We start from the raw sequence: 14,119 nt of genomic DNA, 5'->3' as shown, positions 1-14,119 counted from the left end.
AGCCGTCCATAAAATGTCAACGCATATGTTTTTTGTTGTAAATGTCTTGATATTCTAAAAAAAAAACTTTTGAATTTGCGATAGAAGTGTTTGAAGATACTTAATAGTTTCCGTGTATTGCTGTTGGACGAATAGTCCTATAAAGGGCAAGTTTTTCAGATAACTTCACAAAAAGCACATGAATAAACTTAGTAATTACCATATTTTGTAAACATATAACATAAGATGTATTTTGTTGAAGGTTTGATTGCATTTATTACAAAACCGCTCTCAAATGACGTTATGTAGCAGGCAGGTTCATGTCTTTTTTTTCCAAAATACGTTCTGTACAGGTCCGTAGTAACAGGACTAAACTATCTCACAGCTTCTACTGTATTTGCAATAGTCTTTGACGACGCAGATATTGTATAAAACAGCAAAAAGAGTATTCTCGATAGTTTTCATCTTCTAATTTTACTTTCCTGCACTTTACATTTAATTCCATTACAAAATATAGTAAGCAGTAAGAGCCAAGCGTGGTCGTGAACGCGTAAAACGTGACGAACTGAACAACACTGGCCGCGATGCTTTCTTTATTGTTGTCGGATATTTTGACCACAGGGTAACGAAATTGTTATGACTCAAAAACCCAATGGTGAGCGGGATTTTAACCTGCCTCTTTACAGAAGTCCCTCTAGACCAGCTTATGTATAATGGTTTTTACGCCATGCTACAGTGTTTTAACGAACTTCCCATGCAAGGATTTAGTCCAGAAAACAGCTGTTTGCCGCCAGCTTAATCAAATGGGGTTTCATTACGTACTGTACTGTAATGAGTTTTAACGGACACCAACTAGCTGATTATACTACAGTACCGTATTAGGCGATGAATGGTTATAAATAAAAACATAACCTCTTATGACTAGTGATTGTTAGTCCTTTAGTTGGTGGTAATAAATAAAGACTTGTACAGATTTAGTAGTATGGTGTAAACTATCGTACGCTACTCGTCCAAAATGTGTTAACCGGACTCGTATGGTAATCCCGTACTCGACTTCGTCTCGCACGGGAACGACCACACTCGTCCGGTAAACACTTATTTTCAGGACTAGTAACGTAATATACTATTATTCAAAAAGCCATTACGTTTGTAACAACACAAAACATGAGCAACAAGCTTTGATTCTATAAACAGCATAAGAAGTCGCAATGCTGTTACAACCCCTTTACTTCCTCCTTACCAAGCTCCGATATGACAAGTCGGTGTTTTCGTGTTACATAAGAATATTCTGGTCAACAACCCCAGTTTTTGTACTCATATGTAACGAATGCACCACGCCGCACCGCACGGAATGTGTTTACACAGTGTGGAGTGGAATGCGAGGTGGAATTCCACCCTGACAGGCGCTAACGCGGCAAATTATACTTACCTACCCCGTAAATGGGCATTAGTTAGGGTTCGTACCTCGGACATTGAGGTTGAAATTGTAAAATCTACACTGTGGTAGAAATAGGTTTTAATTATTAGTGTATAACCATTTATTGCACATTTCGAATTGTATTGACGAATAACCTAGCAACCTGAGAAAATTAAGAATGTGTTTCTTAGTAGGCTAAATTAAACACGAAAGATTTCCTTGAGGTATTTTTTAAAAACAGTTACTTATTCAATTTACTGAACACAAAAATTATACATTTTACCTTTTAATGTGTCTAGCAATTTATAGTTACACTGGAGAGTCGCCACTCTGATTAAAATAATATAACAGTTGTAGGAAGGAAAATGCATTTACAGCGTTAAACTGTAAATTAAACCACCAATACTCAATTCTCGAAACCATTGCAAATGTTAATTTATGAGCAGGTACTCATGTCGATGGTAAACTACACAATGAATTCAGATTGTCCTAGGAGAGTGCAGGGAGTGCCAATTGCCTAAGAACTTTGACGAGGGTCATTTTACAGCCTGAGGCTTGGCGGGGCGAGTGCCAGCCAGGTATCAGTGACCGTGGTTCCACGGTACAGCGGGTATGGGGGTGGAAAGTCAACCGGGGGGGGGGGGGGGGCGGATGAGCAAAACTTGTTTATGGGATAAAATGAAACTATTTAACCTAACCTAACCAAAATTGCTGATTAGGTTTAGTAATCGAATCGATATTTTCAATCGATATTAGGGTATCCCAGTTAAGAAACTGTACCCGGTCTCCGTTACATCCTGCCCAAATTTAAATAATTAAATAATATCTATTTAAATAGTTCTGCCCATATTCAAAATAATTAAATAATATAAATTTAAATATGATCCAAACTAAAATATGTTCCATCGATGGAAAACACATCAGACGAATCTTAAGTCAATAGAATGCATTTATCGAAGGAATTATGATTATGCATTCAGAATTAGTCTGCAGTTGTAGATTTAATACAATATGAATATGTCCGGAGGTGACAGATCATTATTGCCTGCCTACACCACAATCCGGCTTCCCTCACAGCAACAGCTCACAATCTACACCCCGCTATAAGCTCAGACTGTTAAACGGCCATTTTATTTGCACACCCCTCATGTGTCGGAATTTCGGACGATATAGATAGTATTATTTATACATGAATAATAAATGTATTCAATTAAAGTTGTCATTTTAGCTTAGTTTGGACAAAGAATAACTGAGAAATTAATTTTGCCTTGCCATACCTATTGTTTTCTACATTTAAACAATGTTAAAGTTCAAGACTCTTTATTCATATTTTGCACCCAAATAGATAAACAATAAGATAGTCAATAAGATAAACATGTTTACAGAATTTCAACGCTGTAGCTCAAACATTTAAGGAGCTATGAATGTTTTTTTGTAAAAATTACATACAGACAGATAGACCGAAAACTTATTGAGATATGACCCAATATGTCAGCCTATATTTAATATTTTGTTTCTTTTGACATGCTCAATAACGTGAGATGGTTTGTTAATGATTGCAAGTCGTATAATTCAGGTTAGGTCTAGCAGGTCGAAGCATTATCATATCTATTGGTGAATGGCGGGATTTAAACCCGTGATTCCTGGGGGCCGAAGTACGCGCTCTACCACCCTCAAATTACTCGCTCCCTTTCCAATTGTGAATTCTTATCAATAGTATTTTACACTTTATTTATTTACTATTCATATTTCTTACTTAACATTAGTTACCTTAACAAAAATGATAGAAAGTTTAATGTATACACATTATGTGCCTACATGTGATAGAATTGTATAATTATACATATATAAGAATTAGTATTAACGATTAAGAAAACTAGATTCGATCCAATAAATGTAGATGTCTCATATTGTGATTTATTTGGACAAAGGTATACATTTTTTAAAGCTGAAGTGTTGTTATGCGAGTGTGTTTAAAAGGGGTTAAATAGGTTGTTTGGTATTTATTTGATTATTTTATGCTTTATTTAGGTAACACTATATTTGTATATCACTATATCGGCAAATAATGTGCTTGTAGGTTTGGAAATTTATTTGTTAGACCTACAAGTACCTGGGGACCGAGCCTTGGCTCGGTGTAGTTTATTTCGATTGTAAAAGCAATGTAAAGGAAACTCACGTTTTATTTACTACTAATTTTGGCTTTTATTATTTAAGTTTCAGTAGAATTTCAATTTATTAAGATGGAAATTTTAACCTAGCAATCCTCAAGACATTAATTTATTTTAAAGTCGATGAAAGGTCGCTCGTTTATAATAGCCTATACTATCAAAAACATTGTTTTTACATTTTGTTTGAATTAAACAGCTGATTACTTTGTGGATTAAGTTTTAGTAGGAGAGAGCCTAGTTAAATAATCAGTATTTGATCGGAACTTGGAACAATTTTCACCTATATCGAGTTATCTTCAGTGTAATCTTTGCTCAATAGTAACAACTGTTTTTCCTTTTGTACTGTATTTTGTATTTTGCTAGTATACTGTGGGTGGACGGCTTATTATGAAAACATGTTACAACTTACAAGTCTTTTGTTATTCTCTTGTTATTTTGATCAACCAACATAAGGCCAAAGTAACAAGTTTTGACTTTCAATTTAATTTTTTACGTAATTAGATATTTTTTGGCAGTTTTAACTGCATTAATCACGTTTTCAGGCCAAAAATTAATTATTTACAACATTTAATTATAATTTTATCTTTGTGCAAGCAAGCATACAAGCATACATTGCTCATATAAGAGTATAGGATTCTGCCGTTTTCAAACTATCAATTCTGAGGAAAATGCTGTCGATTTAAGAAGGATATGGGTAAGGATGACTGTAGAATGGAGTGACATCTCACTCCATATCTGTGTACCTGTGTTACTGACTAAGATCAGCTTTTCCTTAGCAAATAAAAACCCACCGAACCATCAAAAAGTCAAATTCTTCAGATTATGCCATAGGATCGAACTAACTAACGGTGTTATTAAATACCCCCGCCGCAGCAAACCTGCCGTCTAAGCGAATTTCCATTTGTCTGAATTGATTTTCAATTGATCTATTTAAATAACATTAGGTTTAACGAGTACCTAGGTTTGCTGCTACAAGGAAACTAATAAAGTTCGTGTTTTAAGTAAAATAAGTATTGCTTAGTATAAAATGATTATATTTGCCAAGTTTGATCAAAATATATCCATAAACAAGCAAACTACAACATTTTACAATATTCTCCATAAGAATAACATGGGAATTTTAAATTTATCATTTTTTTAGTTTTCTCCGTAACCAATAACTGTACAAAAACACTTTGATATACTGAATTGTTTGTTTTTTAAAGCTCTTTAAGAAGGTTTAGAGAAAAATTGGGAAATTTTGTGTATTGAGGGTCAAAAGTGAGAAAACCCAATTTTCACCCCATAAAACCCCCCATAAAACCCTGTTCCCATGATCCGATCATGCTGGATCGCGAACTCATTCAAGTTTATCCCGCCTTACACCTTCAAACCAAATTTAATCAAAATCGGATAAAAATTACTCAAGTTATCGTGTTCACGGACACATATATATATATATAAATCTATATATATATATATATATACATATATAAAAATTTGAACGAATGGTGTTTTTGGCCTCTGGGGACACCAAAATGAAAAAGTAAATCGGTCCCGGGCCTAAGTCTTACCATGAGACCTACGGTAATAGCTACTTCCCTATAGGGAAATTCGCTTAAAAACGTTAATTAGCCATTGAAAAACATTAAAACGTAAACACTGTCTATTAAAATTGTACTCTCTAATCATTGCATGATGCATTTATGGAACTAAGAAGGTACAATTTTGTTATTCGTTATAAATATTAGTAGAAAATATTTTATATTCCTCGGAATCCGTTGGAATTACGTAAATCAACAACGAAACATCGTACGCGGCTCTCAGGGGATGTCTGACCATTTCCTTTTAACTGAGGAAAATATCGTTCACCGATTCATCCTCTTCAATTCTCGTAATCTTTTAGCCTAAACCTTTCTCCAAATATAATCTAATCTTGGAAGGATTAATGTGATTATTTGGCTGTACCGAAACTGCCACGACGTTTTATGATCATAATCCATACCGAAACTGCCACGCCAATTAGTGAGGATTATAAGGGTGTTTTTGAGAATGCTAGAAACACCGAAACTGCCACGGCGGATTCCTCAGGAAGGGGAGGTCGGTTTGGCAACGTGCAGGGAGAAACGGGAATGAGAATATCCCTCACTCATCACAGTGACGATTTTGAAACACTTTACTTTGCTCATAACTTAGTTAAATACTTTTCATGTCGCTACTTAAAAGAGGCCATACTAACTTTGTACTTATTTAAATCAAGTATCAATAGAAAATCCATTTAACTACCGATGAAGTCAGAAATAATATGTTCTAAAGGATTAAGATTGCAATTGAATGTAAAATGTTTCTTACTAAATGTATTATATGAATGCTCTTAACCCGTTATAGTGAATTACTGGCGTTAAAGAACTCGATAAACACATATTTTATCATTAGATTTGAAGTTTTCAGTTTATAAATATACCAAGGTGTAGGTAGGCATCGTCAAAATTGCACAAGAAGAAACATTAATCTAATGCAAATAATAGCACAACAGGATACGTGTCCTGAAGTATAAATAAAACACAATTGTGATAAATATGTTGATCATATTTGGCGAATTTATTGATTTCATCCTATACTATTAATATTTTGCAAAAAAACACTTTTAACCTCACCGTAGCAGTAAACCCTAGGTATTTGTTAAATCTAATGTTATTTAAATGGGGAATAAATATGTCTTGTTTATGGACAATTTTAGTAAGAATCCAATCAAACAAATTGAAATTCACTTAGTGTGCAGGTTTGCTGCGGGCTGCGGTGGAGGTAATGTATTTAGAAATGAGCTGGGAATACCATGAAAACATGCTTTTCAGCAATGAGTTGGAAATACTGCGCGCACTGCGTTCCAATTGTCTTAGGAATTGGCGTCGAAGTATGAGATCCTTTGTGATGACTAGAATACACAGAATTGAGTTCGAGTCTGTCCAGATTTTGTTTAGTACGAAATACAAATAAAATACAAGACTAGGCCAAGAAATATGCAGATACAATTATACTTGTATACATAAGGCGAATAATGTGCAGGTTTACATTAATAATACCAGATAAAAACTTCAAAATTGATAAGTATACATTTTAGATACGGTTGATAAAAAATAAATCCTAATTAGCCTAGGCTACTTGTAGTGATAATTCAGGGTCACCTAATTCTGCCAACCTAGCAACCGGGAATAGCACGTGAATTTTAGGTATCAGGAAAAAGTCCATGAGTTGTAATTGCATTTAGTAAGACACCGGGAAATAAAAATGTTCAAATATTTGCCGTAAAATCCACCCGAAAACACAGAGCTTACACGTTTTGCGTAATCGAAAAACGCCATTGGGAGAAACTACTGTTAAAAGTCAAAAATGGAAAGAGAAATAGACTAGATAATGAGCAGAAAATAATTTAATTTCTCACAAAAGAAAAGTTACTCAATCATAGTAAAATGCTACCAAACAATTATTTCTGTAATCACAACATAACAATTCATTCAAAAATCATATGTCTCAAAATTATTAAAGTTCATTTTCATAGCAGCTGGAAAAAGGCAAAATATAATATAAACCATAGATTACTAGTGTACCTGTTGCTCGAATTCGAGCAATTGCGAAGCACAATGGAAACAAACCATGCTCATGGTGCTCATGGTGTGAGTCGACTCACAAAGATTATGGATCTACACAACAGTTAGATATAATCTAAATCTTTTGTAAATGTCTTATCTTTTCTCAAAAAGCTGATCTTGTTTTTTTAGTGTTTTCTACAAATTTTTCCCTCTCATAGCCGCATTAGGTTGTCTATGATAACGATTATAAATGAAAAAAACATTATTTCTATTTCTTCTGATTGGTTGTGTTCTATGACTTTTTCTATGTTTCCATTGTTTGCAAATCGGTTATTTGCAAGTGCAAGATGATCATTAATTTTTCGTCGATCGCGAAAAATAGTTACGGGTGTTAAAATAGTCGCTGGAGATGAATGCGAATGTTGCCGCAATTGTGAAATCATCACCGGTCATCATCATTGCTGTCGTAGTTTACCATCACAGTTATTTCTACGTTTGATCGCTAGAAATTATCACGGATTTGGCCACGATCGTAACATACGATCACGGATGTTCGTTTAAGTTTCTTACGCCGATTCTTCATTTTTAGGCGTTTCCGTGATCGCAAGTAATAATCTCGGTCGTTTCTATGATCACAGAAAATTGTCACGGATGTTACGCCTGGTGGGAAATCAACACGAATTTGTTTCCCATTTTCTCATGTTTAATTAGAATGAAATGAGACTCGGTGTATGTTTTTGCATATTTATTTAGTAATATACCTCAATTATAAATTTCGTTTATTCACATATACAGGGCTGGGCAAAAGTATGGACATCACCAGTTAACCTTTTAATGGGTTACGCCAAGAAAACAAAACTCTGTACACGTCTCTATATCACGCAAGTGAACTTTTTGTTGTATTCAAATTTTGTTCTTAAACCAAAAATGGGTTATTTTGGTGGCCCCATCGAGTGACACCTCATATTAATAGGCCATTAGTCGAAGAAATATATATCGAAGAAAGAATATCGACAAAAGCTGGAGGTCTCTATCTAAACTCAACCCACTACAGTGACTGAAGAATGGTACGCGTTAAAATCGTTTCAGTTACTGTTACTCGTTGTTATATATAATACTAGCTGTACCCGCGGGCTTTGCCTCGTTTAACTTCATAAGTGAGCTTGTTCGCATGGCTCAATCACGTCCTGGTTGAAGTTCGTTCGCTACGCTCACTCACCTTTAGGTTGGAGCTCGTTCGCTGCGCTCACTTGCCTTCAGGTTAGCTCGTTTGCTACGATAACTCGCCTCCAGGTTGAAGTTCGTTCGCTACGCTCACTCACCTTTTGGTTGCAAATTAGCTGTTGTCATAAATTAAAAAAAAATAATAGTGCTGCACCCTGTTGGTAATCCTTGTAAGTTTTTAATGCTTTTGCATATCATAGAACCAACTTTTTAGTTGAAACAGCTGACTAAATTCTTTAATTCCCTTTTCATATGGATACTCATAAGGTTAACATGGGGAACTATAGAGCCACTGGGGCGGAGCCCGAAAGTATTTTTGAGATAAGAATATGCCTATATGTTAATTGGGAATGTGAGCTATCATCATGCCAAATTTCAGCAAAATCCGTCCAGTGGTTAATGCGTTTACTTGTCACAAACATACATCCATACATCCAAACTTTCTCATTTATAATATTAGTAGGATGTGAAGCATTTTGCTCGACATCCTCCCCGATTTTTCTCTAGCAAAACCACTTATTAACACCACACTTTGTATAACAAAACGGTAGCCGTCTACTAACAACGCCGCGCCCTTTCTCTTCGTTTCAAATATCTTATCCTCCATCGAAAGACTATCAACTAAGTATAACTAACACACCAACACCCTTACTACTAACTCTCTGAAGGATGGCACAAAACTGTTGAGAAATACGGAATTTGAAAAATATTACATGAGTCAAGCTAATAGGAGGGCATTCCACTGAGATTCCACGTGAACGCCCCTCTGCAGACCATGGTTGGGTACAGTATTTGAAGTTCTGCAACCTAGCGTCTTGGGCGAATAAAACTATTTTTGAATATTACAGTTTTACAGTATTATATTAGTATTTGATCACCTCTCGTGTAATTAAAAGCGTCGAACAGATCATATAAAATGCAGTGTTATAAAAGTGGTAAATGAAACATAAAACTTGTTTCTTAGTGGTAAATAATTATTCATTAAAGCAAATATATTCTCAAGATACGGAATAAATACTTATAAAGTAAATACTCTAACAGTCGCAACACTAAAAACTTAAATTAACATAAAATAACTCCTAAAATATAAATACGAAAGGGCAAATCAATCACTTATTTTTCCAATCAACGTATTATTGTGAAAGAAAAGGTTAAGACAGAAATGGGAATTTTGAGTCTCCCGTTTCTCCCCGTCTATCTGGGGAATCCGCCGTGGCAGTTTCGGTGTTTCTAGCCCTCTCAAAAACACCCTTATAATCCTCACTAATTGCCGTGGCAGTTTCAGTATGGAGCATGATCGTAAAACGTCGTGGCAGTTTCGGTGTCCCCGATTATTTCTAAAGTAGAGATTTGTGATCAGTTAGTCACAAATCTTATCAGTTGTATGATAAAATGTCTCCCAACGCAAAATACGAGGAATTTTGGAAAAGATGTTGATTTTTTATCGGGATTTACTAGATTGTTTATCATAGTATGTTAGATAAAAGATACGTTTGATGCCACGGTGTCTATGTCCGTGCGGGAGCGTACGCATCAAGTTATGAAGGACACAGAAAATAGTAGCTTTCCCCTACGTCATTAGGTACCAAAAACAGTAGTTCGATTGTGACAATATATCAATATATCATTATATCAATACAGTGTGTAAATTAAGTATTGAAACAAATCTGTATTTTTAAAACCGAAATAGATAGAAATATTCTGTTTGTGGCAATAATTGTTAACAAAGGTTCCGCAATTTTTTACATACAAAATACTTTTTTACCCACCCTAACAGGGTAGGGGGTAAGGGGTGACTTATTTTTTTCAAATAGCAACCCCTATTGAGTGACCCCTCATTTTAAAGGGTTTGTCAAAAGAAACACAATGACGCAAATCCGGGTTGAATATCTCACCCCTAGCCAAAATGGCGGATCTCTGGAAGTTGTAAAGATCATAGAAAAAGCTAGTCAACTTTCATTGGTTGTTGTGGCTTACGAATAAACCTATACTCAAATCTAGTTATAACATCGCATAACAGATTACAGGTTCACATAGGCCTCGACAGTGTCACACTGGTCACGATTGTGTCACAAGTGTCACATCCCCATTGTCACATTGCGTGTGACACGCGTAACATTGGCGTGTCACATGTCTCAGTCCCATGTCGCATTTGTCCCTTCAAACTTCGCGGAACATCTTATTGCTACCAAGTTGAATTCAGGGTTTAAAACGTCGTTTCACACGAATAACCACTTACGAGAACGCGATTATTTGGATTTGTTTAATATAAAATATAACTGCAAACAAGTATTGTTAAAATACCATTATTATTACATACTGTATTAGCTTAGACATAAATAATCGTTCGAAATTGTGGACGCAATGTTAAGGCGACTCCGAATTATTGTATAGGTTTTAATTTGACAGGTTGCTGAAAACTTCTGTCTCTTCCAGTACTAAAAGACATTTTACAATTACAACAGAGAAAATATATCTACAGATCTATAAATTGGTTCTCTGTTTCATGATGTTGGAGTGTGGGACTTCTGTCCTGAAAACACGCGTTAAAATCTCTTCCTTCACAAATGGCGATTAGCTATGTCATGGTGGGACCCGGTGGTTCAAAATCCACCTTAGGCTCTAGGTGCATCTGCCAATAACATAAATACGCCCGCCGCAGCAAACCTGCACACTAAGCGAATGTCCATTTATCTGATTCACATTTTATAAAATATTTTGTTAAATTTATCAAAAGTTTCCATATTTAAATAACATTGGGTTTAAGTAGGTTTGCTGCTACAGGGAACATAATAAAGATTATTTGTAGTGAAACGTTAATCAGCTTAGTATTAAATAAATAAATAGGCTATGCCAATTTTGATAACATTTTATCCATAAAAAGTAAAATACGACAGTTTACCTATTCTTCATAAAAATAACAAAGGAATTTCAAATTATTTTTTTTTATTTCTTCCGCAACTATTAGGCATGCTGCAACAGTTAAATATCATAAATTGTTTGTTTTCTTAAACTCTACAAAATTGTTCGGAAAAGAATTGCAAAATTTGATGTTTTGAGTTTACAATATTTATAAACGTGACAAATTAATCTTTGAATCCGTAACTATTTAGATTTACCCTAAATAATGAGTGATTTGCCACTTATAAATTTAAACGTCAACCAGAGTGACACTGCGTCACTGATTGAGTGCTAATCAATAAACGACTAATCAATTGATGGGACATGGTTGGTTAATGAATAAGTAGCTCATTTAAAGAGCTATTTACTGTTATTTTAGCTCAGTAGTAGCCGCGTGGTGGCTTGATTCGCCATCACTGTCTAATGCTATTACAGTAGTCTATTTCTACCACATTCGATCTATCTTCTCCTCTGCACCCCCTCACATTCCAATACATGGATGTAGACGCATTTTTGTATAAATTGATCGTACGTATTCTATATAGGGTGTTCAAAAAATGTAGGAACATAATTTATGTAGTGATTCCTTGGGTCAAAATAAGAACAAAGACCAATTATAAAACTGTTTCCAAAATAGCTTCGTTAACCAGATATCCGCCATTTTGTAATTTGAACATAAACATTTTTATCTTTGGATTGATCCAACCGATCTTTATGAAACTTAGTATGTATGTTAAGCTAGAAGTGACCCATATAAGAAACTCTGGTTATCTCGGTCCGATTCAATTTTCCGCCAAATTTCAAAATGGCGGGTATTTTATTTGTCTAAATTTTAACTACCAAAAAATGGCTGATTTTATGAACAAATTTCAAGAACACTTTCATTTATTATTTAAGATGCCCTATTCAACGATACAAGTTCAAAAATATCAAATAAAAACTAACTGAAATATCACGATTTTTTAATTAAAAAACGAGGCAAAGTTGACTAGCCTAGCTCCATTAAACCTTATATTACGACAAATAATCGTGATATTTCAGTTATTTTCTATTTGATCTTTTTGAACATAATGTCTTGGTATATGACACTTTTAATTATAAATTAAAGTGTCTTGACATTTTTTAATAAATCATTACTACGATTTTGACATTCTGAATTCGATCAAGATTTTTTTTCTCAAATGGATTGCTTCTACCTTAACATACATACCAAGTTTCATAAAGGTCAGTTGGATCAATCCAAAGATAAAAATGTTTATTGTAAAAAAATGACGGATATTTGGTTAACGAAGTGATTTTGGAAAAGGTTTTATAATTGATTTCTATTTATTTATACCCAAGGAATCACTGTGTAAATTATGTTCCCACCCTTTTTGAACACCCTGTATATATTATGAGTATTCTAGTTTATATAGTTGATATCTTTTCTCAAAATCGGTGACAAAGATATTTATACTTAGAGTATATGACTAAGTTCTGCTTCAAAAAAGGTCCTAGTATGGCCAAAAAAATCTATTTGTGATATGATATGAAACATGGGTTCCCATGTTGGTTGCGAGATTTAAAAAAATTTAAAGAGAATACATTGTGATTGAAAAGTCCCGGAACGGTTTAATATTTTAAAAAATAATGCAGATAGAGCTAAAATACTTGGTACAAAGTTACAGGGCATAAAACTCTATTTTAACACATATTCAGTGACTCAATAACTCTTCAGGGGGACGTCCCACAAGGAGTCAGAAGAAAATCTTAAAGGAAGCATAGGTCAATATGCACATCAAATTAAAGGTCATTTTTAGTAGAATACAATGCCGCAAACCGCACTTCAAAAGGTTGATCCTGCGCAAAATGACAGTTGTTCAAAGATTCATTTAATTTGCATTGCTATTATACGCTTTCTCCTCAGGGGGCAAGCAGCCCTAGGAATCGGAAGAAAATTTTTAACGTAAGAATAGGTCGATATGCACATCAAATTAAAGGTCTTCACTTTTAGATTACGATGCCGTAAATTCAAGCTCAAAAGAATGCCTGAGTAAAAAATGGCAGTCGTTCAAAGATTCAAAATGGCGGATTCAATAAATCTTTGAACATCTGCCATTTTGTGCAGGATCAACCTTTTGAAGTGCGGTTTGCGGCATTGTATTCTACTAAAAAAGACATTGTATTCTACTAAAAAAGACCTTTAATTTGATGCGCATATTGACCTATGCTTCCATTTAAGATTTTCTTCCGACTGCTTGTGGGCCGTCCCCCTGAAGAATTATTGGATCACTGAATATGTGATAAAATAGAGTTTTATGCCCTGTAACTTTGTACTAAGTATTTTAGCTCTATCTGTATTATTTTTTAAAATATTTAACCGTTCCGGGACTTTTCAATCACACTGTATAAAATGTTTATGCTTATGAACAAGCAATCTATACAAGCATGCTACAACTAAAGTACTACTAACTAAAGTCCTACAATTAAAGTAAATAAAAAATCATTCAGATTAATACTACAGAGCCCAGACAATAGTGATAATTTTTATGAACACCGCTATTGAACTATATGAAATACGAGGGGACCTGTGCAAAATTCCCATTTCAATGGGGTTCAAAACTGTTAGACAGAATGATAATACATTACCCTTTTACCTTTCAAGGATTATTTTCGTTTCAAACAGTTATTAGATAAGTATGGTTACAAATTTACAATTTATTAAGTTTGTTGATTGTAGATAAACACCATAAAGAGCTGGATTTACCCACTCCATTCAGGTTACAATCATAAATAAAAATAGCTAGATTAAAATCTCTCGTCTCTTGATTACAATCTTGATTACAACAGTGGTTAAACATTAAACTAAAGGTTCATCC

This window comes from Macrosteles quadrilineatus, unplaced genomic scaffold, assembly GCF_028750875.1.
Source record: "Macrosteles quadrilineatus isolate MER2022 unplaced genomic scaffold, UCM_ALF_1.0 Scaffold_7__1_contigs__length_78375512, whole genome shotgun sequence".
In the NCBI taxonomy this organism is placed as follows: Eukaryota; Metazoa; Arthropoda; class Insecta; order Hemiptera; family Cicadellidae; genus Macrosteles; species Macrosteles quadrilineatus.
Note: the sequence above shows the minus strand (reverse complement) of the source record.